Here is a 25510-nt window from a genome sequence, read left to right on the forward strand (position 1 = left end):
TTTCTTGAAGATTCATTGACCATAAGTGTGTGGGTTTTTTCCTGGGCTCTGTGTTTTATTCCACTGATCTGTTTCTGCATTTGTGCCAGTACCATACTGTTTTGATGACTTTAACTTTGTAGTATAATCTGAAGTCAGGGAGCATGATACCTTCAGCTGTGCTCTTTTTCTCAAGACTGCTTTGGCTATTCCATTTTTTGTTTTTTGTTTTTATTTCCTATAAATTTTAGGATTATTCTAATTCTGTGAAAAATGTCATGGGTATTTTGATCAGGATTACATTAAATTTTTAGATTGCTTTGGGTACTATGGACATTTTAACAATATTAATTCTTCCAATCCATGAACATGGGATATCTTTACATATCTTTGTATCACCTTTAATGTTCTTCATCAGCGTTTTACAGTTTTTAGAGTGTAGGTCTTTCACTTCCTTGGTTAAGTTTATTCCTAGGTATTTTATTCCTTTTGATGCAGTGGTAATTGGGATCATTTTCTTGCTTTCTTTTTCTGATAGTTCATTATAAGTGCATGGAAAAGCAACAGATTTTTGTTTATTAATCTTGTATTCTGTATTCAACTTTACGGAATTCATTTATTAGTTCAGATAGTTTTTTGATGGAGACCAGGATTTTCTATATATAATATGTCATCTTCAAATAGTGACAGTTTTACTTCTTCCATTTCAATTTGAATGCATTTTCTTTTTTTGGTCTAATTGCAGTGGCTAGGACTTTGAATATTATGTTAAGTAGAAGTGGTGAAAGTGGCATTCTTGTTCCTGATTTTAGAGGAAAAGATTTCAGCTTTTCTCTTTTGAGTATGATGTCAGCTATGGGTTTGTCATAAATGGCCTTCATTATATTAGGATATGTTTCCTCTATACCAACTTTGATGACAGTTTTTGTCATGAATGGATGTTGAATTTTGTCAGATACTCTTTCTGTATCTATTGAGATGATCATGATTCTTATTCTTTGTTTGTTAATGTAGTGTATCACATTGATTGATTTGCAGGTGTTCAACCATCCTTGTATCCCTGGAATAAATCCCACTTGATCATGGTGTATTATCCTTTTTATATATTGTTGAATTTGGCTTGGTAATAATTATATTGAGGATTTTTGCATCTCTATTCATCAGTGATATTGGCCTCTAATTTTCTTTCTGTGGTGTCTTTGTCTGGCTTTGGTATTGGGTAATGGTGGCCTTGTAGCATGAATTTGGGAGTGTCCCCTCATCTTCAATTTTTGGAATAGTTTGAGAAGGATAGGTATTGGCTCTATGTTGTATGTTTGGTAGAATTCCCCTGTGAAGCCATGTGGTCCTCTTTTGTTTGCTGAGATTTTTGATTACTAATTCAATTTCACTACTAGTGACAATTGTGTTCAGATTGTCTATTTCTTCCTGATTCAGTCTTGGAAGATTGTATATTTCTAGAAATATATCCATTTCTTCTAGGTTGTCCAATTTGTTTGTATATAACTGTTACTAGTATTCTCTTAGGATTTTTTTGTATCTCTGTGATATCAGTTGTAATTTCTCCTCTTTCATTTCTTTTTTGGTTTATTTAGGTCCTCCATCTTTTTTCTTATGAACCTGGCTAAAGCCTTATGAATTTTGGTTATCTTTTGAAAAAACTAGCTCTTGGTTTCTTTGATCTTTCTTTTTTATTTTTTATTTTTTGGTCTCTGTTATTTATTTCTTCTCTAATCTTTATTATTTCCTTCCTTTTGCTGCCTTTGGGCTTTGTTTGTTCCTTTTTTATAATTCCTTTAGGTGTCAGGTTAGGGTGTTTATTTGAGACTTTTCTTGTTTCTTGAGGTAGGGCTTTATTATTATAAACTCCCCTCTTAGAATTGTTTTTGCGATGTCCCATAGATTTTGAAAAGTTGTGTTTTAATTTTCATTTGTCTTGAGGTAGCTTCTGATTTCCTTTTTGATTTCTTCATTTATCTGTTGGTTTTTTAGTAGCATGTTGTTTAGTCTTCATGTGTTTGTGTTTTCCCATTTTTCTTCCTGGAATTGATTTCTAGTTTAATACTGTTGTGGTAGGGAAAAAATGCTTAATGTAATTTCTGTTGTCTTAAATTTGTTGAGACTTTTTTTGTAGCCTAGCGTGTGACATATCCTGGAAAACATTCCATGTGTGTTTGAAAAGAATTTGTATTCTGCTGTTTTTGGATGAAATGTCCTGTAGATACCTATTAAGTCCAACTGGTCTAATGTGTCACTTAAAATCCTTGTTTCCTTATTGATTTTCTGCCTGGATGATCTGTCCATTGATGTCAGCAGGGTGTTAAAATCCCCTACTATTATTGTATTATTGTCAAATTCTCCCTTTATGTCTGTTAATATTGGCTTTATATATTTAGGTGCTTCTATATGAGGAGCATATATGTTAACAAATATTGTATGCTCTTTCTGTATTGATTTCTTTATCAATGTATAATGCCTTTTTTTGTCTTTTGTTCTACAGTTTGTCTTAAACTCTGTTTTGTCTCTTGAGTATTTCTACCCCAGCTTTCTTGTAGTTTCCATTTACATGAAATATCTTTTTCCACACCCTCACTTTCAGTGTGAGTGTGTGCTTATCTCTGATTTGAGTCTCTTCTAAACAGCATATGGGTGTGTCCTATTTCTTTTAATCCAATAAGCCACGCTTGTCTTTTGATTTGAGCATTTAGTTTATTGATATTTAAAGTGATTATTGATAGGTATGTACTTATTGCCATTTTGTTACTTTTTTTTTCAAAAAAAGCTGTTTTAATACAACATCAGAGAAGCTATAAGCAAGTTACACTCTAAAGGATATAATTTTCTATGCTCAAGGTTTAAACATGGAAAAGAAAAATAAAAATGATTTTTTCTTCCTTAACGAAATGAAAACAAAGTAGGAAAATTTCAACGTGAGAAGAAATTTAGCACATTATCATTTGCTACTATCAATATTTGTAATAAAATAGTGAGTAATTATTATATAGCTGGAACTTCACAAAAAGTGTCTCTCATTCTTTTTTTTTATTTTTAAATTTATTTTTATTTATTTTTTTTACAGCAGGTTCTTATTAGTCATCAGTTTTATACACATCAGTGTATACATGTCAATCCCAATGGAATTGTGGGATTGTGATGAATTGTGATGCCCAATTCATCACACCCCCACCCCCACCACCCTGACGCTTTCCCCCCTTGGTGTCCATACATTTGTTCTCTACATCTGTGTCTCAATTTCTGCCCTGCAAACCGTTTCATCTGTACCATTCTTCTAGGTTCTACATATATGCATTATTATGCGATATTTGTTTTTCTCTTTCTGACTTAGTTCACTCTGTATGACAGTCTCTAGATCCATGCACGTCTCAACAAATGACCCAATTTCGTTCCTTTTTATGGCTGAGTGGCATTCCATTGTATCTATGTACCACATCTTCTTTATCCATTTGTCTGTCGATGGGCATTTAGGTTGCTTCTATGACCTGACTATTGTAAATAGTGCTGCAGTGAACCTTGGGGTGCATGTGTCTTTTTGAATTATGGTTTTCTCTGGGTATATGCCCAGTACTGGGATTGTTGGATCATATGGTAATTTTATTTTTAGTGTTTTAAGGAACCTCCATACTGTTGTCCATAGTGGCTGTATCAATTTACCTTACCACCAACAGTGCAGGAGGGTTCCCTTCTCTCCACACCCTCTCCAGCATTGGTTGTTTGTAGATTTTCTGATGACAACCATTCTAATTGGTGTGAGGTGGTACCTCATTGTAGTTTTGATTTGCATTTCTGTAATAATTAGTGATGTTGAGCAGCTTTTCATGTGCTTCTTGGCCATCTGCATGTCTTCTTTGGAGAAATGTCTGTTTAGGTCTTCTGCCCATTTTTGGATTGGGTTGTTTGTTTTTTTAATATTGAGCTGCCTGAGCTGTTTATATATTTTGGAGATTAATCCTTTGTCAGTTGACTTGTTTGCAAATATTTTCTCCCATTGCCAAGGTTGTCCTTTTGTCTTGTTTATGGTTTCCTTTGCTGTGAAAAAGCTTTGAAGTTTCATTAGGTCCCATTTGTTTATTTTTGTTTTTATTTCCATTACTCTAAGAGGTGGATCAAAAAAGATCTTGCTGTGATTTATGTCAAAGAGTGTTCTTTCTATGTTTTCCTCTAAGAGTTTTATAGTGTCTGGTCTTACATTTAGGTCTCTAATCCATTTTGAGTTTATTTTTGTGTATATTGTTAGGGAGTATTCTAATTTCATTCTTTTACATGTAGCTGTCCAGTTTTCCCAGCACCACTTATTGAAGAGACTGTCTTTTCTCCATTGTATATCCTTGCCTCCTTTGTCATAGATTAGTTGACCATATGTGTGTGGGTTTATCTCTGGGCTTTCTATCTTGTTCCATTGATCTATGTGTCTGTTTTTGTGCCAGTACCATATTGTCTTGATTACTGTAGCTTTGTAGTATAGTCTGAAGTCAGGGAGTCTGATTCCTCCAGCTCCGTTTTTTTCCCTCAAGACTGCTTTGGCTATTCAGGGTCTTTTGTGTCTCCATACAAATTTCAAGATTTTTTGTTCTAGTTCCGTAAAAAATGCCATTGGTAATTTGATAGCGATTGCACTGAATCTGTAGATTGCTTTGGATAGTATAGTCATGTTCACAATATTGATTCTTCCAATCCAAGAACATGGTATATCTCTCCATCTGTTGGTATCATCTTTAATTTCTTTCATCAGTGTCTTACAGTTTTCTGCATAGAAGTCTTTTGTCTCCCTAGGTAGGTTTATTCCTAGTTATTTTATTCTTTTTGTTGCAGTGGTAAATGGGAGTGTTTCCTGAATTTCTCTTTCAGATTTTTCATCATTAGTGTATAGGAATGCAAGAGATTTCTGTGTGTTAATTTGGTATCCTGCAACTTTACCAAATTCATTGATTAGCTCTAGTAGTTTTCTGGTGGCATCTTTAGGATTCTCTGTGTATAGTATCATGTCATCTGCAAACAGTGACAGTTTTACTTCTTCTTTTCCAATTTGTATTCCTTTTATTTCTTTTTCTTCTCTGATTGCCGTGGCTAGGACTTCCAAAACTATGTTGAATAATAGTGGTGAGAGTGGACATCCTTGTCTAGTTCCTGATCTTAGAGGAAATACTTTCAGTTTTTCACCATTGAGAATGATGTTTGCTGTGGGCTTGTCATTTATTGCCTTTATTTTGTTGAGGGAGGTTCCCTCTATGCCCAGTTTCTGGAGAGTTTTTATCATAAATGGGTGTTGAATTCTGTCAAAAGCTTTTTCTGCTTCTATTGAGATGATCATATGGTTTTTATTCTTCAATTTGTTAGTATGGTGTATCACATTGATTGATCTGCATATATTGAAGAATCCTTGCATCCCTGGGATAAATCACACTTGATCATGGTTTACGATCCTTTTAATGTGTTGTTGGATTCTGTTTGCTGGTATTTTGTTGAGGATTTTTGTATCTATGTTCATCAGTGATATTGGCCTGTACTTTTCTTTCTTTGTGACGTTTTTGTCTGGTTTTGGTATCTGGGTGATGGTGGCCTCATAGAGTGAGTTTGGGAGTGTTCCTCTCTCTGCTATCTTTTAGAAGAGTTTGAGAAGGATGGGTGTTAGCTCCTCTCTAAATATTTGATAGAATTCACCTGTGAAGCCATCGGGTCCTGGACTTTTGTTTGTTGGAAGCTTTTTACTCACAGTTTCAGTTTCATTACTTGTGATTGGTCTGTTCATATTTTCTCTTTCTTCCTGGTTCAGTCTTGGAAGGTTATATGTTTCTATGAATTTGTCCATTTCTTCCAGGTTGTCCATTTTATTGGCATAGAGTTCCTTGTAGTAGTCTCTTAGGATGCTTTGTATTTCTGCAGTGTCTGTTGTAACTTCTCCTTTTTCATTTCTAATTTTATTGATTTGAGTCCTGTCCCTCTTTTTCTTGATGAGTCTGGCTAATGGTTTATCAAATTTGTTTATCTTCTCAAAGAACCAGCTTTTAGTTTTATTGATCTTTGCTATTGTTTTCTTTGTTTCAATTTCATTTATTTCTCTTCTGATCTTTATGATTTCTTTTCTTCTGCTAACTTTGGGTTTTATTTGTTCTTCTTTCTCTAATTCCCTCAGATGTAAGGTTAGATTATTTATTTGAGGTTTTTCTTGTTACTTGAGATAGGCTTGTATAGCTATAAACTTCCCTCTTAGAACTGCTTTTGCTGCATCCCATAGGTTTTGGATCGTCGTGTTTTCATTGTCATTTGTCTCTAGGTATTTTTTAATTTCCTCTTTGATTTCTTCAGTGATCTCTTGGTTATTTAGTAACGTATTGTTTAGCCTCCATGTGTTTGTGTTTTGGGCATTATTTTCCCTGAAATTCATTTCTAATCTTATAGTGTTGTGGTCAGAAAAGATGTTTGATATAATTTCAGTTTTCTTAAATTTACTGAGGCTTGATTTGTGACCCAGGATGTGTATCCTGGAGACTGTTCTGTGTGCACTTGAGAGGAAAGTGTAATCTGCTGTTTTTGGATGGAATGTCCTGTAAATATCAATTAAATCTTTCTGGTCTATTGTGTCATTTAGAGCTTGTGTTTCCTTATTTATTTTCATTTTGGATGCTCTGTCCATTGGTGGTGTCCTTCCGTACTTCCTGTACTTGGATTTCTACTTCCTTCTTCAGGTTTGGGAAGTTTTCACCCATAATTTAATCAAATATATTTTCAACCTCTTTCTCTCCTTCTTCTCCTTCTAGGAGCCCTATCATGTGAATTTTAGTGTGATGTTGACATAGAGGTCCCTTAAAGTATCCCTGTTTTATAAGTTTGTTTTGTTTTTGCTGTTTTGATTGAGTGATTTCCATTATGCTATCTTTCAGATCACTTATGTGTTCTTCTGTATCCCCTAGTCTGCTTTTTGTTCCTTCTTGTGTGTTTCTCATTTCAGTTATTGTATTCTTCAGCTCAGACTGGTTCTTTTTTATATTTCCTAGTTCTTCTTTACAATTTTTACGTGTTTATTCTTTTCCTAAGTTCAGTTAGCATTCTCATTGCTAATGCTTTGAACTCTTTATCTGGTAAATTATTTATCTGTTTCATTAATTGTTTTTAGGGTTTTTCTTATTTTGTTTGAAGCAAATCATGTGTTTTCTTATTATGTTTAACTTTCTCTATGAAATTAGGTGAACCAGTTACCTGTCCCTGTCTTGAAAGGATGTCCTTGTGTGGGTACATCCCTATGCAGTCTATGTGTGCTCAGTGGCTTTGGTGGGAGAGCTGGGTCTGAGGTGAGCACAGGTCATCTTTCCCCAGGATGTGCTAGCAGCTATCACCTTGGTGGGAGGTGGGGCTGGAGATGGAGGGGTAGGGCCAGAGCCAGGTATGAGTCAGGTCCTCTATGCTCAGTGGCTGTCACCGCCCTATTTGGGGCAGGGGAAGAGCCCAAGGTGCTAGAGCAGAAGCCCTGAGGGTCAGGTCTGAGCTGTTTCAGTTCCTGCTAAGTGTGTGTTCTCCAGTCTCCTGGCAATGGCACTTTTGCCCCAGAGGGGAGCAGTGCTGAAGCATGAAGAGCCAGAGCAGGTGCCAGACGTGATCCAGGGAGCAAGCTGGAATGGTCTTGGCATGCCAGTCAGAGTTCCAGACATCTCCCAATCCACTGCCTTCATGAGCACCGGTAAGGGCTGTCCTTGCTTGCTCAGATGCAGTGCTAGATTTGAACCAACTCTGTCTCCCCGATGTTTGCACTTTCCCTGGCAATGGCAGCCTTCACCCTAGTGGGGAGCTTTACGGAGCTAGAGGGGCAAGGGCATGTGCTAGAATGGTTGCAGGAAACCAGCTAGAGCCCCAGGGAAGTGTCAGTCGTCTTCCTCAGCCTTGTTCCTGGGAGTAAGCAAGCATATAAGCACTCTTCAGGAGCAGAGTTTCAGTTTCTTACAGCCCTCCTGCATGCTCCACTGGTTTTCAAACCAGCTAAGGGGACTTGTCTTCCCAATGTCAGACTACAGGGCTGGCTTGCCCACTATGTGGTTTGAACCCCTCACTCCTCAGGGAGGATCTCTGAGCCTGTGTAATCCGCCCCCCCCCCTGCCCCCGCTGCCTCTTCTTTGTCTACTTCTAGGAGCATGGTTCCTGTGATTGCTTCTCTTCCCTTCCTACTTGACTCTGTGTGGATTTTTCTTTACAGCTTTGGTTGTAAAAGAGTCTTTATTCTAGTTTGTAGTTTGGTTTTGGTGAGAATTGCTCCACATGTAGATGTATTTCTTTTATTTTTATTTTTTTATTGAAGTATAGTTGATTTACAATGTTTCAGGTGTACCACAAAGTGATTCAGTCATACATATATATGTCTATTCTTTAAAAGATTCTTTTCCATTATAGGTTATCATAAGATGTTGAATATAGTTCCCTGTGCTATACAGTAAGTCCTTGTTGTTTACGTATTTTATATATAGTAGTGTGTATCTGTTAATCCCCAATTAAAAATTTATCCCTCCCCCCCTTCCCCCTTAGGTAACTCTAGGTTTGTTTTTTTATGTCTGTGGTAGATGTATTTTTGATGTGTTTGTGGGGGAGATGAGCTCTGCCATCTTGATCTCCTCCCCACTGTAATGTTATTTTACAAATTAAATATTTGCACAGTGTTTATGAGCATAGTATAGCACTTCTTATCTTTTTTAGTGTAGTGGAGCATCTAGCCTCTATCGACATCAGAGGCACTGCCTTCTAGATTTGGGGAACTGTATCCACCATGCTGGACATCCATATTATTCTTGGTTATCATCCAAATATTGGTCCTTCCTCCCAGCAATTCTTTCCAGTGTCTTACTGTCCATACGGCTCTGAAATTTTCCCTCGACTGGGTCTCCCACTCCTCCCTTCCAAACTTCCCTTCATTGTCCTTGTCCCTTTTCTTGTCCCATTCTGGGATTTCTGCAGAATGAACAATGCCTCCCATATCCTCAGCCTCTTCAGTGACTAATCTTCTCACCTCTGGTTCTCCGCTAATATGGCATAACAAAGGACCCTGGGTGCTTTACGGCCGTTCTTGGGTGATGAGGACTTCATCAGTTTCAGGGCAGAGCCCCAGACATACAAAGTGTTCCCCAAACTGATCATCCCCCAGGGTGGGATTGACGGGGGAGCGCCTGAATGAGAACTGAGGCCTGGGTTGTATAAAATGAGGGCCTCTAGTGAGATACCGTTTGGTACATGGGGAGGAACCCTGTAAAAGGGCTAAAAGGGCACAGGGGTGGGACCCAGGAAACCTAGGTGACCCTGGCAATCCTGAGCCTTAGTTTTTTTAAACTGGGATTAGATATCTGAAATCTCCTACCAAAGTGCCACTCACGGGTAGGACCTCAGACAGTAAACGTGACAAGATGCCATTGAAGCTTCATGGGGGAGCGGGAGTGCTGCGGACCTGGAGCTGGCCTGGGGCAACTACGAAAGGGTCCAGGGCTGGGACGCACATCCTTTGGGATCAGGCTGTGTCTGGGGGTCAGGGTGCTCTTCCCATTAGGCTGGTGGCTAAGACATTTCCAAACCTTCCTTGACAGTGCATTCAAGGACAAAGGCTCTATTTTTGAAAATACACAAGAAAGTCCTAATAATGTAAAAGAGAAGTGAATCTGAAAACATGCAAAGTTTAAAAACGAGAAGAGTGGGACATTATGAAAGCAGCACCTGCAGGTCTGAAATCTTGCCCTGCCGTGGAACACTGGTCATGCTGGAGACTTCTTGAAGAGCTGTGTGGGTATCAGTGCATTTAGTCTTTTCAATGATTCTAAGATCTAAGTGTTACTATTATCCCCATTCGACAGATGAGGCAAATGAGGCAAACAGACATTAAGAAAACGTGGCCAGTGTCTTCTTGTTGTGACGTGGCTGAGGCAGAATTCAGAGCCAGGCCTTCAGCGTGCAGCCACCACCTGCCCAGTGCAGTTGGGCCAAAGAAGCACGGGAGTTACATGCAGCTGTTGTTTCAGCCCTTTCGAGAAGCAGGTAAAAGTCCAAAACATCCTTGAGGTGGGTGGTGTTTAATGCCGCTGCTAACTTGACAAAACAGAGTTTGGTTCTAATGTGTGTAACATTCTGGTGAATCTCCCCATAACACAATTTCAGAAAATTGTTTAAATTTAAATGTGTGCTTATTCAGTCAAAACAAAATTAGGGGAAAATCTTAATTGTAAAAGAGATAAAGCAGGGGTTGATAATTTCATTTATAGAAAAGGTGTTGTGCTTTTGAGAGACATCAATATTGAAGTCATGTCTCAATTCAAGTTTAATGTTTAACCTTACTAAAGTATCACTTACTGTATATGTCTGTTGCATGAAGAATGGATACACATTGGGTTCCGTGCTTCCAAGGGTGTGGTCCTGTTCTTCTGGGGCATGTTGGGGATGTCTTTATGCACCAGTGCATTTTCCTCTTGAGCTGGGTCCAGAAACAGTGAGACACAAAAGTGTTTTCTCTTTTTAGAGCTTGAGCTTCTAACAAAAAGAGTCAGTTCTCTACACTGGGACAACTAGCTATCCATTCCAGATAATAGTAAAGTTAGTTCCTACCTCACACCATTTTCAAAAATAAAGTCCAGATGGAGTAAAGATCTAAAAGAAAAACAAGAACAAAATATAAGAGAGTTGGTTGAACATACAAGAGAACGTGATTGGGATCTTGGGACAGAAAAGGACTTCTTTGACCCTAAGAGGGAAACCTCTAAAGGAGACAATATATGCAACCTAACTAACAGACAAAGGATATAGTACATATAAAGGAGCCAGACAAATTGAGTAAGACAGTGATAAACAATTTGATAGGAAAAAATGGGCAAAACACATAAAGAAGCAGAACTTAGGAGGGAATGCAGTTGGCCAATAAATATCCCAAAGGATGCTTGACTTCACATTAATCAGGGAAGTACACATTTAAATAATACGATTACTTTTGTTCTCATCAGATTGGCAAAGATATTAAAGTTTGATAATCCCACATATTGCCAAGGATGTTCAAGTAGCCTTATAAATTACTAGTGAGAATGTAAATTGGGATAGCCACTTTGGAGGACAGTTTGACGGTATCTGTTAAAGTTGATAATCTGCATATTCCATGATCTTGCAATTCAGCTTCTGGGTATTTACCCTGGAGAAATATTCATTCACCTTTGTTATAGAGAGGCAGGTATAAAGATTTTCATTGCAGGATAGTCTGTAATTGGGAAAAAATACTAGAAATGACTTAAACGTTTATCAATATGGTGGTAGTTATTTAAAATAGCTAATAGGATCTGGTAATCATATTTTAGAATATCGTGCAGCAACTAAAAATATTATAGTAGATACTTGTATACCACTCTGAGAATTCCCCAAGACATATTTTATTTTTAAAAAGTTGAAGAAGTCTACACACAGGAAGATTTTAAAAACTAGACAGAACTAAAATGACCTCATAAAATCTGTGGTTTCTTTTTTTTGTTTGATTGCTTTTAAGAAAAAAGTCTAGAACATCCCTGTACCTGAGAACTGATAATAGAGGGCATAATTAGGGAAGAAGCATTTAGGTGGGGGAAGGAGGGGATGACATTGTTATGGATTGAATGTCTGTGTCCCTCAGAATTTGTCTGCTGAACCCCTAACCCCCAGGGTGACTATATTTGGAGTAAGGAAGTAATTAAGGTTAAATGAGGCCATAAAGGTAGGGCCCTGCTTTTATGGGATTAGTGTCCTTATAAAAAGAGACACCAAAGAGCTAGCTCTTCCCCACCCTGCCTCCTCTCTCTCTTTCCCTCTCTCCCTCTCTCTCTCTCTCTCCACTATGTGAGAATACACTGAGAAAGTGGCCCTCCGCAAGCCAGAAAAAGAGCTCTCACCGGAAAACAAACCGTATAAACCCTGTAGGAACCTTGATCTTGGATTTCCAGCCTCCAGAACTGTGAGAAAATAAATGACTTTTTTAGGCCACCCAGTCTGGTATTCTGTCATGGCAGCTCAAGCTGACTAAGACAGTTGTTTTAGCCTTAGCTGGCATGTTAGCTGTAATGTTCTAATATTTTAGAATGAGGATGTATTTACATATGTGATTTATATTATGTGATTAAAACTTTGACTTTTTAAAATTGAAGTATAGTTGATTTACCATGTTGTGTTAGTTTCAGGTGTATAGCAAAGTGATTCAGATATATATATATATATATATATATATATATATATATATATATATATATATATTCATTTTCAGATTCTTTTCCATTACAGTTTATTGTAAGATATTGAAGGGCTTCCCTGGTGGCGCAGTGGTTGAGAGTCCGCCTGCCAATGCAGGGGACACGGGTTCGTGTCCCGGTCTGGGAAGATCCCACATGCCTCCGAGCGGCTGGGCCTATGAGCCATGGTCGCTGAGCCTGCGCGTCCGGAGCCTGTGCTCCGCAACGGGAGAGGCCGCAACAGTGAGAGGCCCGCGTACCGCAAAAAAAAAAAAAAAAAGTTATTGAATATAGTTCCCTGTGCTATACAATAGGACCTTGTTGTTTTTCTATTTTATATACAGTAGTTAAAACATTGACTTTTTAAAGTCAGTTTTCTTCCCTCTTCTCCTGTAACTGCCCTTCTCCCCTTCTTCTCATTTTCCTCTGAGCTGTATTAATCCAGGTAGACACTTATATTCTGACCCTCCCAGCAAAAGTTTCCAAGAAGACCTCCCTTAGGTCAGGATTCCTCACCACAAACCTGTGAGGAAACACCATAGAAGGTACTTGAGGTTAGATCAATAAAGTAAGGCAGTGTGAATTGGGAAGGGGATTTACAGTAAGGGGAAATTGCTTTCTCTTAGAATTAAAGGAGAAATCTCAAGTGAGAAAGTCACTTTCTGTTATCTTCTAACACTACATAATATGCACACAGTGTCTTAAATGTATTACCTTACTATTGATGGCGAACATTTATTTCATCCCCAGTATGTGGCAGGCAGTCTGCAAACATTTTATGTGTGTTATCTCATTTAATCCTCACAAACCCCGTATGAGGAAGTTGAGATAATTATTCTTAAATCACAGAATTTTCTCACTAAATTTTATTTATTATAAAACAATACTATATCAACATTGCAAGAAACTTAAAGACAAAATAATTTTCCATTACCCTCCACTGTAAACACAAACATGATTTCCATTTGTGTTTCTAGGCTTCATCTATATGCTTACATACTTTTCTGTTGTCACTAAAGGGGTATATCATTTTTTACATACCTTATTTCACTTAGCAGACTTGTTATATACTCTTCATAATTGTCATTTTAATGGCTACTCAATATTTCATTCAGTTGTTATGTTGGAATTTACTTATCTGTTCCCCTGTGGTTGACATCTAGCCCATTTCCAACTTATAGATAATGTCGAGTAAACATTTTCACACACATGAATTTTAAAATTTGAGTTAGTTCTCTTGGATAAGTTCTCAAAGATATCACTAAGGGCCAGATGATACAAGCAGTTTTTATTCTTATTGATCAAAATTGCTCAATAGCCTTCCAAACCTTGTGTCAATTAATGATGGCCCCGGCGATGTACAAATATACCACGTTCACCTCAGTATGGTCAGCATTGGCTGGTATCATTTCAAGGTTTCTGCTGACGTAATAAGTTGAGGGGTTCCTCAGCTCTTCTAAGACTACTTGGTAAGCTGATTGAAAACTCCAGAGATGCATAAAAGGAAAAGGATTGTTTTTCCCAGCTCAGCATCCATCCTTTCCCTTTCCTCTGGCAACAGCACCCTGAGTTCTCCTGCTCTCAGTCCACATGGTATGAATGGGACCCCCACCTACCCTCAAATCCAGGAGATCAGCATGTGACACAGCGTGCACACGCACACCTTCTCTCTCACACACATGCATGCGCACAGAGGAATGGATTCAATGAAAGGCGAGCAGAGCCAGGAGGAAGTGAGAGTAAGTCCTGGTGACAGTGTTGGAGTCCCCAGATCAGCTGGGCTTGACGCCAGATCCCGCTTGGATTCAGGGCCATTGTGTAGAGTTTGTGAATTGCAAAGGGTTCTCAGCCAAAGGGGGAAAAGGGGTTGAATCCATTTTGTGGATCTGGGAGCCAGACAGCATCTACCTAAGAGGAAGGGACATGTTTTTTTGTTCTCTTCGTTGTTTTCACACAAAGGCTCCCATTGGGTGCCAAGCCACACACTCACTCAAGAGTCCCTTTTTCCATTTCTCAGAAGGGGCTGTGTAGGCTGCCAATAGCTTCGCAGTTATAGGAGCTGATAAATCTCCCCTTTTACTTAAGTCAGTTTGAGGTCTGCTTCTGCCCCGTGAAACCTAACTAATCCTGATGAATATATCAGATCAAAGTATTTTAAAACTAGGATAAACCTTAAAAATTTCTGAGTACCTAGAGGTACTTTACAAATGAAATGACAGGGAGCTTAGCAACTTGCCTGAGGTCTGCATGGCAAGGGGCAGGCCACTAGTCAGTGGCACTATGTTAGACCACTGTGTTAGTGGCCGGCCAGCGCTAAAATCGTGGTTCCCAAGTAAGCATTCTTTGCAACATCATATACTGCCCCTCTGTTTACTACCTGTGATGCTATTTTACGAGCTTGGGTTTGAGACTCTAGCTCTGCAGGATGGCTTATTTCCTCTGGGCTACTCTGCCTACGACATAGCTGCCCATGGTCAATGTTGGCCTCTTGGCTGTGGCTTTGGGATCCAACTACTTACACGTCTCCATGGCATAAACATCAGAAAAATAAATGGTAGGATGTGATTTGATAAATTTATTACTTGGTATAAGAAGTCAACTCAGAAGGTGCCGGAACACTATGAATACTATGACTAGGAGAATTAAACAGCTGTGCTCTTTAGCCTACGATTTAAAGAAATAAATATATTTAGACATATTTGCATCTATCCTTTAGCTGTTACTAAATGCTGTTATTAAATTTGTGCATGGTCTTTTTGAAGGCCTAAGTAGAAAATTCCTCACAGGTCCTCTTAGACTCGTAGATAAGTTCTCAGAGGGAACTTCACCTTGGCCTGTGCCCAGCGAATGTGTCTTCTGACCACCACCCATTGGGTTTATCATTCCCCTTACTTATTCTGATGTTCCTGAATTTTACTTCCCTTGGAGAATCTGTGTTCTGCTCTATCTACCTCTTCAAGCTGGAAAAAGGAGGGCGCTTTCAGCTTTTCGACAAACACAAGGAAAGGCTGCACGATTTCTCTGGGTTTCTGTCAAAGCCTGTTATCTCTTCCCAGACAGAAGAGAGTAATTTTCTTCCACCAGACAGCCTTCTTGCTACCCAAATTTGCCCCATGACAAGGTAAAATCAGATTCTCTGCCAAATTCTATAGATGTCTTCTTGTTCTGAGGCCTCGTTTCTTTGACAGTGACCTTTGAACAAATTACTTTTCAAGGAATAAGGCCCCTTTCCTTACGTTCATTGTGAAACCCATCCAGCCAGAGCTCTCAAACTGGCTCCTTCTCTTACCACATTTGGGCAGTGCAGTAGCATCCAGGGAAAGGTGTGGAATGGATGCCATCCAAGGGGAACTGCCCCTCTCTCCCCGGGAGCCCAGTTCTGCCCGAAGGCGTGGACTCCACCTGCTGTCTGTCTGCAGCTTTCCACTGTCCATTATCCCTGTGTAAGTGTGTATCATGTGCTAATCATGCTCAAGTCTCACCCACCTAAATAACTCCTTTTCTTAATCCAACTTGCCCTTCCAGATATCACCCCGCCTTCTTTTGTCCCCTTCATTCCTATGTTCTCTAAAGATTTGTCTGCACGCACCATCTTTGCTTCCTGTCACTTCCTCTTTATACAGCGTTCTCTATAGGCGTCCTTCCGCATCTCCCCACAAAACAGCTTTGGCTCAAGGCATTAGCTTGGGAAGCATACAGGCATCTAAGTGGCTCTAACATAGTAGATCCTTCCTGAGCGCTCCATTATCACTTCCTGCTGACTTTTTCCCTCCTCCATCCAGTCTTTAAGTGATGGGATTCATTTGGGCTCTATAGTGCCAACCCCCTTCTTCAGCCTCTGTCTTCATTCCTATGATTTGGAAGACCATCATATGTGATGACTCCCGAGTATGCATCTTCAGTCTACAGCTCTTCTCTGGGAATCAGATTCACCCACCCAACTGCTGCTTGACACCCCACATTAGATGTGTCCTACCCCTGCTTGACACCCTCCATTTAGATGCTGTGCAGACACTATGATCCAGACAGGGCCTTGCTTTTCTCCTCAAACTTGACCCACACTCAGACTTCCTCATCTCACTTTTCAGACTAGAAACCCAGGGATACTCCTTAATTCTTCGTCATCTCTCACAGTTAATCCATCTGCAAATCTCATCTTCTGGTTCCAACATATGTCACGTCCCTCTCTTTCTTCTTTCCTGTTCCACCGCCACCACCCCCATTGAAGCCATTGTCATTTCTTAACTGTTTCACTGCAACAGCCTCCTAACTGGTTTCCCTGAATCCCATCTTGGTCCCCTCTAATCCATTATTCCTACTGCCTCTCGAATAAAGATACAAATGTCATCATATCATTCTATCGCAGAAAACCACTTGATCATTTGCCATTGACCTTAAATCCTTACTGCCATCTGCAAGTCTTGGTTAATCCTCTGGAATGTAAGCCTCATGAGGGAAGGCATGTCTTCTCTCTCATTCGCTGTTTCATCCCCAGTGCTTAATTAACATCATATTTAGCACATGGAAGGCATTTGATAAATATACTGAAAAAAATGAATGATGAACACTTTACCATACTGTGTGCAGTTATTTGCTTAATGTCTATTCTCCAAACTGTGGAAACAGAAACCATGAATTTTGTTGTTTGACGCTTTATACCTAATGACTAGCAAAAGGCTCCATCATTAATATACAGGAATTGGGAATAATGGACTGGCTGTGTGTATGGCATTGTAGTTATATCTAAAAACATAGTGCTGAGTGAGAGGAGTGTGGAAGAAAATTCAATATATAACACAAGGTCATTGAAAAAAATAACAAGTACATACATGCAGAACAGCAGTACATACTTGGCAGGATACAAATAAGAAGGTATACATTAAACATATCAGAATGGCTGCTTCTAGAAGAGAGGGATGGGCATAGGAAATAAGATAAAATAGAAAAATATCTAAAGCCAGAGAGGACAGATGTGTTTGTTAAATGACTGATGAATGGAGTCTTCAGGTGGTATGAAACTCCAAGGTGTGAGGAAGCATGGATTTTTAAGGACTAGCAGAACAGTGCATTGAATGTGTTACAAAAATCCATTTGTTGGAGATTCTCTGTTTTGAGAATAATGATGGAAATGCGGCTGTCATAGCCTGGTACTTTAAAAAGACAAAATTCCTTAGCACAGACAATATAGAAACATTCTGATTCCCACTAGCGTCAGACATTCCGAATAAGAGGGCAGAGTTGTCCTCTAATTCTTAAAAAAAGTCCTTGAGGGGAAAATTCTATTGTTCTTTGCTCTTGTGCATGCTAGTTAAGAATGGTTAAGTTGCAGTATCCTCAGAAAAGTGATTTCCAAATCTGATTTTGCTGATCTGCAAGAAAGCTCCATGAGTGCCGCCAAATTCTTCAAACAAAATTTGCTTTAATTCATTTTTTTTGTTTGTTTTGTTCTGTTTTGTGGTACGCAGGCCTCTCACTGCTGTGGCCTCTCCCGTTGCAGAGCACAGGCTCCGGACGCGCAGGCTCAGCGGCCATGGCTCACAGGCCCAGCCGCTCCGCGGCATGTGGGATCTTCCCGGACCGGGGCACGAACCCGTGTCCCCTGCATCGGCAGGCGGACTCTCAACCACTGCGCCACCAGGGAAGCCCTTTAATTCATTTTAATAAGGACAAATAAATATGTTATGCAGAACTTTCAAGAGAAAAATGGATTATCACATCAAATTAATGAGGCTGGGCATGATAAGTGAGGCACTATCATCTTGGAATCAAAACCTTAGGCTCTGTACAACATAGTGTAAAGATTTTAGGCCGTTAAAAAAATTTCCAAAGTTATCACATGGTGGATTCATGGCTCAGCCTGAGCGTGTAAAGCCCGCTTTTTTCTGCTTGAGAATCACAGTCTGGTGATTCCAGCACCTAAAGCACTGGTGCAGCCAAAGCAAAATTTAAAAGTCTAAACTGACATTAATGAACAAGGAAAAGGAGAGAAAGCAAAACTGAAATCTCATAATTAAATTTAAGTATTTTATCAAAGAAGGCCAACCTCACTGTAACAGACACACACACTCACACTTTGTTGTAGAAGTTAGATAACTGTAATTCTGAAGACACTAACAACTGCAGCTTTTCTTATGAGATTACTATTTGGTAACTTCAGCTGTGTTGCATAATTGATTATGAAATATTTATAAATTGGGGGGATTTGATTTCCAGACTTCGCCAAGGAATCTCATATATCAATTTAATTGTAATCATAAACTTGACTCCTGCATCTGGATTCCCACATCCTAGGTTTCTGAATCATCTGAAGAGTTCCCCCATCTTCATTTCCAAATAGAGGAAGGAGCAGATATTAATTGGGAATCAAGATTCCAGTTCTAAAACATGACCAACGTATTCTGTCCTGAGGAATATAACCCGGAGTGTTTTTACTTAGTTGTAATAACTGGTTTGTTGCAAGAGGTTTGACTTAATAATACCATTTCTCCAATACTCATTATGTGCTGGATTGGGCTAGTCAGGATGTCTGTGCAGTGGTTCTCAAACTTGAGAGTACATCAGAATCACCTGGCGAGCTTGTTAAACCACAGATTCCCTGGGCTCCACCTCCAGATTTTCTGAGTTAGCAGGTCAGGGATGGGCCCTGAACATTTGCATTTCTAGCCAATTCCCAGGTGATGCTGCAGTAGCAAGTAATATCTCAGGAGCTTAACACAGCAAAGGTTTGTCTCTTGGTTTCACAGAGTCCCATGTGAGTGGGCAGCCCTCCTCCGTCTTATGGCTGTGCCATCTGTGTACACGGCCTCCAGGGATAGAGGAAGCACTGAACTTCCTTGATCCGCCTGAGACATGGATCCCTTGACTCCCCATGGGATCCAGGAGCCGGATTCCAGGAGCACTCTTTGTGCCCAACAGGTACTTGCCATTCACCGTCTTTGCTCTGCACCACAAAGCTGTAAGGCAGTGTGTGCACACTGCATTCAGAGATAAGAAAATTGAAGCTCAGCGAGACTACCTTCACAGACCACACAGCTACCAGAGAAGGGCTGGAGCTGGGATGTGGCTGTCTACCTGCAGAGCTGCTGGGCTGTCCTCTTCAGAAAACCACCGAACTTGCTGAAGTGGCTAATTCAGTCAAGGGTTGGCACGGGGCAGGCTGTTCTATTGATGTTGGATGAGAAATTTATCCAGCGTCAACAGAACAGACCCACAGTTGCGGGCCCGTGGCAGTCTCCTTCCACAACTCCCTCTCTCTCTATAGTTTGCAACTTCAGAGCCTGTCAGAGTAGCATGAAATAGCCGTGTATTTTCACAGTGGTATATGCCCCTGCGGTGGCTAGATATTTGGGGGAAATGGATCCTGAAGAGGAGAAAGAGAAAGTGGTATTTAAACAAGAAACCTCTAGAAGATGGCAGAGGAAAGATCATCACAAGTCCTTACAGATTCACTTCTCAGTTTGAAACACTGAGGAGAAATTGAGTCAGCCCAGCTCTTCGTTTAGTCTGTCATTTTAAGAAACTTCCAGCCATGTACCTCTTTTCTCTTTCCCTCTCTGTCCAAGCTTTACCTCACCATAAATAATGCAATTTTGTGTTTTAAATATAAATCTTTCTTTACGTTGAAGTATAGTTGATTTACAATATTAGTTTCAGGTGTACAACATAGTGATTCGATATTTTTATAGATTATACTCTAAAGTTGTTATAACATTTTGACTCTGTTTGCTCTGGTGTACAATGTATCCTGGTAGCTTATTAATTTTATACATAGTAGTTGGTGCCTCTTAACTCACTACCCCTATCTTGCCCCTCCCCTTCTCTCTCCCCATTTGTAACCATTAGTTTGCTCTATCTGTGAGTCTGTTTCTGTTTTGTTACATTCATTTGTTTGTTTTATTTTTTAGATTCCACATGTAAGTGATAACAGTATGTCTTTCTCTGTCTGACTTATTTCACTAAGCATAATACCCTCTAGGTCCATCCATGTTGTTGCAAGTGGCAGAATTTCATATATATGTGTATATATATATATGTAATATATATATACATAAAACACATCTTCCATTCATCTGTTGATAGACACTTGGGTTGCTTCCATATCTTAGCTATTGTAAATAATGCTGCTATGACCATTGGGGTACATGTATCTTTTCAAACTAGTGTTTTCATTCATTTTCTTCAGATATATACCCAGGAGTGGAATTCCTAGATCATATGGTAGTTCTATCTCTCTCTTTTTTTTTTTGAGCAACCTCCATACTGTTTTCCATACTGACTGCACCACTTTACATTCCCACCAAGAGTGTAACAAGGGTTCGCTTTTCTCTACATCCTCACCAACATGTTTTATTTGTAGCCTTTTTGATGACAGCCATTCTGACAGGTGTGAGGTGATATCTCACTGCAGTTTTGATGTGCATTTCTCTGATGATGAGTGATGTTGAGCATCTTTTTGTGTGCCCATTGGCCATGTGTAAACACAAATCTTAATAGAGTGAACTGATGCACAGGGATGCCTGCATGTCTAAGCTCTCCCACAGATGTTATTGATTAGTTCTTGAATTCTAGATGCAAGTGTACTTATTTAGTACTGCTTTAAAACTTGATGTTTCAGGAGCTAATGATCCTATTTGTGGATTATGTAGTCTTATCAGCCTTTCACCTGCTCATTTCTTTCTTTTGGTTGTTTTGCTCTTCAATAGAGCTTTTAAAAGAAGTTGGTATATTAATGAAGGTAAAGCAAAGCTCCTTCCTTCCATCCACCCACCATGCGTGTTTTGAGTCTTTTTAGTAGTTCTTACAGGAGAATCAATGGACAAAGGGGTCTGAAATACAGACTGAAGATTCAAATTTTCTGTGGATTTACTTTATCCTTACTCTGTGACTGATTGAGAATTTATAATATCTCTTTACCAGTTCTACCAATTCTATAGGTTAAATTTCATATATCAGTTAAACTTGCATCTGTTTCTTTGAGGGAGGGTCTATAGAAATTTCTGAGGTGATACTCTTTTAGATAGTCTTTAAAAAGCATTGTTTAAACACTTCTGGGGACATCAAAAGGTTATGTTATCTGTAGCATTTCATTTCATTTTGTTTAATGACAGAAAATTTGGTTTCTTCGGGTCTATATACTTGTTAAATATTAATAAAATGAACCCCATCCTAATATATGCTATTTAAAAAGAACCACAAATGATCACTTCTTGGCCTTTTGGCTAAGATCAAGTGTAGTAAAAAGAACCACTGACGTGGTAAATAAAAAATTAATTCAGGGCTTCCCTGGTGGCGCAGTGGTTGAGAGTCCGCCTGCCGATGCGGGGGACACGGGTTTGTGCCCCAGTCCGGGAAGATCCCACATGCCGCCGAGCGGCTGGGCCCATGAGCCATGGCTGCTGAGCCTGCGCGTCCGGAGCCTGTGCTCTGCAACGGGAGAGGCCACAGCAGTGAGAGGCCCGCGTACCGCAAAAACAAACAAACAAGAAATAGGTCAAATTCCACAGTTCTACCACTTCTACTACTGCTGCTGCTACTACTGCTAGGGGCACTGCTGCTGTTTACTAGTCCTGCCCCACTCTGACTGTATACTCAAACACACACACACACACACACACACACACACACACACACTTCTACAACCATCCAAATTATGTCTCAGTGGGGTCTGATTTTAATAAGTATTGGTTGACCCATTAATTTATTCATTCATTCAACAGAGATCTGTTGAGTGCCTTCTCTCTACAGTAACCTTGTAGGTATTCACATACCTAGGTGAACAAAGGTATTCACCTACCTAGATCCAGAGGTGGGCAAAGCAAAGTCTCTACTCTCAAGAAGCTTACATTCTGTTGCAGGAGATGGATAAGCAAACAAATAGGTGAGAAAGTAATATAATTTTTAATAGTGGTGACTGCTATGAAGAAAAGTAAGGCAGAGTGAGGGGTTGAAAGCGAGCCAGTGGGGAGTAGGAAGGGGCAGTTATTGTAGATAGCTTGTGCAGAAGTTTCTTATTGCTGCTGTGACAAAACTACAAACTTTATGGCTTAAAACAACACAACTGCTTCCCAGGCACTTTGGTGAATCAGTCAGGGAAGAGGGCATAAATTCTAAACCAGAAAAAAATTGAGGTGTCCTCCTCCCTCCTATGTTGAGGGCTGTGGTTGAGTAGTAAGGAGAGTTGAAAATGATGCCTTCCTAACAGAAACCTTAGTAAAAGAGCTGAGATGATTTTGACTGTCTTCCTTTATTTCTATGTTTTTCCAGCACAGGTAAAGGACAAAAGGATGCTTACGAGTTGGGTATATAACCTTCCTGGCAGAGACCAGAGAAAAGTGTGTATTCCATAAAATAGTTTGTTACATAGGATTATTCTTAATTTAGTTAAAAATCACTGTCATTTTGGTTTATCCCCCAAGATATTAAGGTAATTTAGCTATACAGAAATATTTTTGTAACAGTATACTTTGTAATGTAATTTTACCTGCAAGTTAAATTGATCTGCCATGATTCTCCTGTTATACAATCATATTGGTTGCTATTTCATCATCTCTGTTTACATTCTTCTAGGATTTTTATATTTAACATTTTTTGTGATCTTGGCCAGCATTAAAATTAAGCTGACCAATCTAGCATTATAAGCATAATTTTTTTTCCTCTTTAAATTTAAAGGATTTCAGGAAAATGGTATTTTTTTGTAGTGATCTTTAAGCAAAAGTGAAACCAAGCGTTTGTTTGAACATAACATACCTCACTACCTACAGAAATCATGCAATAATTATTTAAAAAATTATTTTCCATTTTCTTTTTGACACTCTTTCTTTTTAAACATGAAGTTGGCAACTTAGGTCCAAAGACAATAAAAGTCACAGTTTTGCAGCTGCTAGCCCCGTTTATGTGCTCTGGAGCTGCAGCTAACCCTACAGTATTGTTGGAAAAGAAATTGCTCTCACAGGGAATGTGGGAAAGACATCCTGACAGGAGCGTCATGGATTAAATGCTGTATTCATAGCAAGACTTCATAAAGGCAGAGCATCAATCAAGAATTTAGTGGAGCAGAGGGAGAGGATTGCGTTTATGTTGGCAAGGTCTATGTTATCACAAAAGAAGACTGTGGGCCAGCGTAGACCAAAACCAGGCCTCCCGAAATTGCCGAAGTCAAGGAAAGGGTGTAATTGCCATAATTGTAAATAAGTGGCCCAGAGAAGTCTGTATTGTATCATAGGGGTTTTACATACATTTAAAACATTGAACAGATTGTTAAAGATCAATTGAAAATAATAGAAAAAGTATGAATGGGTAAATCAATAGCTGTCTCTGTGACCTTTCCCTTGAATCCTGCCATGGATGCAGCCTGGTCAGCTGGACACAAAGCAGCCTCCAGCAGTTGAGAAGCCATTTACACCTTCAGAGGATTGAACCTGGATTTTAAAGGCTAATTTCGATTATTATGAAGCCAGTCATTTTTGTTCTTGGGAGAAAAGGGACCTGAAAGAAGACGACACTCTAAAAGTTTTACAGTAGAGATTGTGCTGGAGAGAAAGTCAAGGCAAAAAATAAAAATAAAAAAGATCCAGAAAGGAGGTGAGAAACAAAGGGGGAAATAGAAGAAAACACTGAATGCACTAAAAAGGACGAAGAAGAACCAGGAATCTTATCTTGGAAAAGAGAGAGAGAAAGTGGTTTTTCCCCATGTTAGTATCTAGAAAACAGCTAATATTTGGCTGTTCTCATTAGCTGAAATAGGCTGACTGTCAAATCTAGATGAAAAGTGAAAAATGTCATCAGTTATGCAGATGTTTCCAAATACCTGAATTTTCGGCACCAAATAGATAAAAACATCTCAATGATCAACTGAATTTTTTGCTTTGCTTGTATAGATGTTGACATCACGCGACAGCCAAAGATGGCTTGGCACCTGTCCACATAAAATATAAAATAGGTTTCCAACTTGAACCTGTTTAACATATTACAACACTCAGGCAGCCTCTATAAGCATGTGTTTACTCTGGCTCTGAAACAGCACTGTGCTGCCACTATCCTTGTATATCAGAAGGAGAATTAATGTTAAGCACATTGTCATTACCCATGAAAAAAGGTGACAGTGTTTTGAAAGATACTGCAAAATACTTGGAAAGAAGAAGAATGCCTCCTTTCAACAGCGTGATATTCACTCATGCTCAAGAAATTGAAAAATCTTTTTGATTTAATTCTAATCCTTGGGAATGGAGCTGGTGAAAAAAACACCTTTAAACAAGGACCTGCAAACCCTTTCTGCAAAAGACCAGACAGAAAATATTTCGGGCTTTATGGCCCGTACCATCTCTGATGTTACTTCTAAACTCTGCTGCTGCACCATAAAAGTAGCTGTCGACAGTGCATACATGAATGAGCATAGCTGTGTTCCAGGAAAACTTTACTTATGGACAGTACAATTTGTATTTCATGTAATTTTCATATCACAATATATTCTTCTTTTGATTTGTTTCCAACTCTTGAAAAATATAAAAATAATTCTTACCTGTCCAGCTGTATAAAAGCAGCTGGTGGGCTAAATAGTTTGCTCTGCCCTAAAATAGGAGAAATTTAGATGAATAAAAATGCAATAATAATAGTAAAGATTTGCTGCATGTTTAACATTTGCAGACACTATACTAAACACTTCCCATGTTTATTCTATAGCAATTTAATCCTCAAAACAATACCATGAGATGCATACTCTCATTTCTTCAATAGACAAAGAGGAAATGAAAACTCAGAGATTTTGAGTAATAGAGCCACTGTGTACAGTTGTGTGGATTGTTTACTGCACATGGGCGCCTAGTCATGTGAGTGGGTGGGTGTGAGTCAAAAATGGGTCCTCACCCTCCTTGGGATTTCATCTGCCCAGAGGAGCACCTGTTTCTAATTTGCCCAGAGGTCAAAAGGGCCAGTCTTTCAAGTTGTTACATGCTCAGGTCTATGGTGGTGTTTAAGTGGCTGATGGGAATTTGAACCCAAGACTCTCCATCTAAAAACTCTGCTATACTGTTGAAGCAAATTCCTTGTGTCCTTTTGAATAGATTTTTATGTTCCAGAGGTAATTTTTGCACACATCTTGTTTGTTTCGTTATGAACTCCATCTTCCTTCTTGAGAACTAATAGATGCAAGACAAGTTCTCTAAGGTGGCTTTGTTCCTGCAGTTAGCTCTGTTTGTCTTTGTAGCTGCCTTTTGCAGCAGCGAGTCAAAGTGTCAGAGGACATAAAACAGCAGTAGCGCCAAACATTACAAGAATGAAAACATTCTGAGGATGGAAACACTTGTTTTCTCTTCACT

Source organism: Kogia breviceps, chromosome 4 (assembly GCF_026419965.1).
Source record: "Kogia breviceps isolate mKogBre1 chromosome 4, mKogBre1 haplotype 1, whole genome shotgun sequence".
In the NCBI taxonomy this organism is placed as follows: domain Eukaryota; kingdom Metazoa; phylum Chordata; class Mammalia; order Artiodactyla; family Physeteridae; genus Kogia; species Kogia breviceps.